At 39.6% G+C, this 4,954-nt stretch overlaps 1 pseudogene across 1 annotated transcript; it reads left to right on the top strand.

Moving 5' to 3' along the window:
- The first annotated feature begins 307 nt into the window (after positions 1–307).
- LOC113588871 (zinc finger protein RFP-like) lies at positions 308–4,656 on the top strand (annotated as a pseudogene). The gene is made up of 8 exons (XR_014115862.1): positions 308–403; positions 1,047–1,605; positions 1,699–1,767; positions 2,061–2,294; positions 2,387–2,535; positions 2,852–2,878; positions 2,984–3,048; positions 3,328–4,656. The product of XR_014115862.1 is annotated as a zinc finger protein RFP-like (transcript).
- The last annotated feature ends 298 nt before the right edge of the window (positions 4,657–4,954 follow it).

The following is a 4,954-nucleotide window of genomic DNA, read 5'->3' on the forward strand; positions in this document are numbered from 1 at the left end:
AATAACAAAACATTTTTTGCGTGCAAAATCCCATTTATGTATAAACTGGTACTCTCCAAGAAAACGTTATCCCAGTGCAACAATATAGGAAAGACCAGCTTTTCTCACCACACAGGGTGTTGAGACCCAGCGCATTATACGACACTTTGAGCGCTCAGCACAACTTTTCTCTGTCCGGCTTTTTGAGTAAAAGAGGCGCATAGAGACACTGTAGGTATACATAGCAAATGTCTGCCACCTGGCGGCCATAATGTTCAACTACATTATGAAATAACTGTTAAATGGTGGGAGGGGCCTCAGGATTTTACTCGTGAAACGAAAGTTAAGAGAGAAATCCGAGTCAACGCCAGAATCAAGCTCACAGCTTCTCTGGAATTTCTGAGAGGAATTAAAACCAGTGCAGGTAAACTGTAAGAGGCGGAACATTTTCTTAATCTGCAGTGCTGAGGTCAAGTTGGTAGTGATTCTGTGTTTTACTTAGAAGTATACGTTTATTTCTATAGTGGTGTTGCTGTTGCACCTACTTCCTGTAGTTACATTTCTACCATTAATTATTGTTTACTTTGACAGTTTTTATTAGGTCTGTTAGTTTTCAGACATTGTAAAGTTAAAACATTTACTGTTTGTTTAGGTTAGACAAAGCTAGAGCAGACAGAATGTATTTCACATAAAGAACAGGTGTCTGAATGCGTTAAATACGTGAACAGGATAAACAAGTAGACATGTATTTTTTTCTATATTCATTCCTTTAGCTACAGAACCACAATGTGTGAATTTAGTTTTCCCCCCTTTTCTATGGCATCACTGTTGGTCTGTTTTCTGTTTTTGTGTTAATTAGTGCATGTTCTCCTTCTTTAAGTGATAACTTGTGAATTATGTATCACCACTAATAAAGTCTTAATGATCTCCTAAACAGGGCAAACACTGCCATTTATTTATTTAAAATCAATGTATACCAAGTCTTCACTGACTATGAACTATTGTGAAAATATCGGTATTGTTTGTGGTTTCACCTCCTTCTCATAGTATTTGTATGTTTGTCTCAGTCATGGCTTCCTCCAGTAGTGTCCTGTCTGAGGAAGATCTTCAGTGCTCCATCTGTCTGGATGTGTTCACTGATCCAGTCCCTGCTCCATGTGGACACAACTTCTGCATGGTCTGTCTGAAAGAGTCCTGGGGCAGCAGTTCACTCTGCCAGTGTCCAGTTTGTAAGGAGGAATTCTCTAAAAGACCTGAGATGCACCTGAATACCTTCATCTCTGAACTGGTTGCTCAGTTTAAGAAGTCAGTTCAAATGAAATCCACTAGCAATCCACAGAAAACTGTCACATGTCTGGTTCTGTGTGACATCTGCTCTGGGTCGAGAGATGCAGCCCTGAAATCCTGACCTCTTACTGTGAGACTCATCTGGAACCTCATCACAGAGTCACTAAATTAAAGAAGAACAAACTGATAGACCCTGTGGAGACTACATCTGCCAGAAACACGAGAGACCCCTGGAGCTGTTCTGTAGAAACGACCCGACGTGTGTGTCTATTCTGCACTGAGATGGACCATAGAACTCACATCACTTTTCCTAAAGACACAAAGATTGGAGTAAAGAAGGTGACAGAAATTTGGGCATATTTTATCATGAAATTCATGAATTACCACTATTTAAATGAAATTGTTTTATTGTGATTTGTTTCTTAGCTGTAGACTCAATTGGGAAACACACAGGCAGAAGTTCAGCAAATGATCAAGAACCGACTGAAGAAGATTGAGGAAGTCTGTGGAACTCAATAAAATGAGTTTGAACTGCATCACAGCAGTGGTCTACTGTACATTTAGAATATTAGTAATCCAACCCCCATAAAGATAAACTAAATACCTTCAGTGGTAGCTCAGCGGTTAAGGTACTAGACTTGTAATCGGACGGATGCTGGTTCAAGCCACACTGCTGCCAAGTTGCCACTGTTGGGCCCCTGAACAAGACCCTTAATTGCTCAAGCTGTAATCAGTCATAATTATAAGTTGCTTTGGATAAAAGTGTTAGGTAAATGTGTTTTGTCTCCTGTTAGAAAACCACAGAGAAGGAGAAAGCAGACAGCATGGAGGTCTTCAGTTCTCTGGTGTGCTGTATTAAGAGAAGCCAGGCTGAGCTGCTTCAGGTGCTGGAGGAGAAGCAGGAAGCAGCAGAGCGGCAGGCTGAAGAGTTCATTAAAGAGCTGCAGCAGGAAATCACTGAGCTAAAGAGGAGAGACACTGAGCTGGAGCAGCTCTCTCACACTGAGGACCACATCCACCTCCTACTGGTCTGATCCCCCTGTTTCTCAATAGCAGTGCAGCACATCACAGACAGCCCTCCCCATCCTGAGTGAGTTCTCCTCTCTCCTCACTCCTGTAGATGTACCCGTCCCTGTGTAGCCCTCCACACACCAAGGACTGGACTGACATCACTATTGACACTCATCTGAGTGTGGAGACTCTGAGGAGAGCTCTGTGTCAGCTTCAGGAAACACTCAGGGAAGGAAATGGAGAAGAAAGATGAGATTGGTAAGTATTTACTGATCATTAAGACCTTGCGAGTTTGAGTATAGAGGTTGTGTTGGAATGTGTTTATTGTGCATCTATATGTTTAAAGTCTGATTTATTTCATTCTCTGTATTATTCCTCTATTAGTCAGTAATGTTACAAATGTTAACATGTTAATGTTACTCTGTTAACTTTCATGTGTTCAGCACTGTGTCATGTGTTCTTTGGTGTTAATATTACAGTGCTCTGTTATAGTTTACACTGATCAGGTTTTTAATGAATCAGAATTTAAATTCTAACAGTGAGTGATTCTGTCTGTTATTCTTTTCCAAAACAGAGCTGAAGAGAATTCAGCAATATACAGGTGTGTGGTTTCTCACTGGTCACATGACTAAATATATACAGCATGTCTTCACTACGACACACTGTACACTGTTAAATGGGTTTAAACTGTGTCTCTTTCTCTCAGTGGATGTGACTCTGGATCCTGATGCAGCTCATCCTGATCTCATCCTGTCTGTTGATGGGAAACAGGTGAGAGATGGAGACACATGACAGAAACACCCTGACAACCCAGAGAAATTTGATCGTCGTCTTTGTGTGCTGGGAAAATAGGCGATCTCCTCAGGGAGATTTTACTATGAGGTGCAGGTCAGAGGGAAAACTAAGTAGGATTTAGGAGTGGTCAGAGAATCCATTAACAGGAAAGGGGAGATTACAGCTTCTCCTGAGATTGGAAAATGGTCTGTTTGTCTGAGTAATGAAACAGAATATAAAGCTCTGGACTCTCCCTGTGTGTCTCTCTCCTTGAAGCAGGCTCCCCAGAAGGTGGGGGCGTTTGTGGATTATCAAGAGGGTCTAGTCTCCTCCTATGATGTTCAGACCAGGTCTCATATCTACTCTTTCACTGGTCAGACTTTCACTGAGAAACTATCCATTATTCAGTCCCTGCTTCAATGACGGAGGTAAAAACTCAGCACCTTTGATCATCTGTCCTGTTAGTGACATCAGATCTCAGTTCTGATTTTTATTAAAATGGATAGTACTTTGACAATAATGAAAATGTTTATTATGTCTGAAAATATTCAATAATTCATTGAATAATACATTATAAGATTGACAGTTCAGTTTAGTACATTTCTAGGAGTTATTTCAGGAAGTTAACTCTTGCTTAAAGGTATATGTTGGTTAAACCCCACAATTAACACCCCCCGCTTCATCACTCCTCCCTCACTCCACCTAAATAAACCCCCTGCTTCTGCACTCCTGCCTCACAATATATGTTACAAAATGTTTTCCGAAATTTTAAGTTCTGAAGCTACAAAAACCTGACTGAATAGGGAAAAAAGCTATGGTAATGTTTTGTTTTTGTTTTGTTTTTTTTGGGGGGGGGGGATTGTTTGTTTGTTTTTGTTTTTCGTCCTGTAAGATGTATATAAAAAGAAGATTTATATTGGGTTTTAAATCTAAATATAGATTATCAAATCGATGTAAAATGTAACCCAATAGAAAAGGGGGGAAAAATGAGTGCAAGGGAAACATGCAATTATTTTGTTCTGATAACTACAGAATATCTGCAGAATTATACATTCAGACTCGCTTAAGATGAGAATGGTTGTTTAGCTCCGTTATGATTATCCTCACTTCTCACAGAATGAGTTTACAATAGTTTTAAAAAATGTAAATGCTCTCTTACAATTTAAAGAAATTATGAATTCTACATTTAGCCCATTAAGCTTTCTCACAAAAAGTATCTTTATAGTGTGCATTTACATTTAGTATAAGTTAGAGTGGAACAGACTCGTCATCGCTTGTGACGGGTTTAGGGGGACATGCATGTGTCCGTGTGTGCATGTGGTCAAAACTCAAATGACCCAGCAGACTCTTATCTGGATTCTCTTATTTAATGATGGTATTTATTATTATTATTATTATTATTATTATTATTATTCGGTCAGAGGAGGATAACCCCCCACCCCCCTTTTTGAGTCTTGGTTCCTCTCTTGGTTCTTTTTTCCTTACCACTGTCACCCTTGGCTTACTCACTGGGAGCTTGGACTTGGACATTTGTAAAGCTGCTTTGTGACAACATCTGTTTATAAAAAGCACTATATAAATAAATCAGCTCCTGCCTTCAGTAGAGTCCACAGCAGTACCGCTACATGGCTAATTTGTACACTCATATAACCTCATGAGTAACTCACACAATGTACGTAATAATGAAAAGAACTGACTAAAAGGTTTAACAAAAAAAAACAGCAAACAAAGGTAATGTGATCGTATAGTGATTAAGGTTAAATGGTAAAACATGAGAGAACCCCTTTCCCCCACGGAATAAGTGAAATTTGAAATCTCTCAGACTTGACCACCACAACTTACTTGCACACAGTGCCCTTTTTAGGTTATTGCTGCAACTGCTCGAAATACTCAAAAATAAGGA

Source organism: Electrophorus electricus, chromosome 13 (genome assembly GCF_041902795.1).
Source record: "Electrophorus electricus isolate QZ-2024a chromosome 13, ASM4190279v1, whole genome shotgun sequence".
Lineage (NCBI taxonomy): Eukaryota > Metazoa > Chordata > Actinopteri > Gymnotiformes > Gymnotidae > Electrophorus > Electrophorus electricus.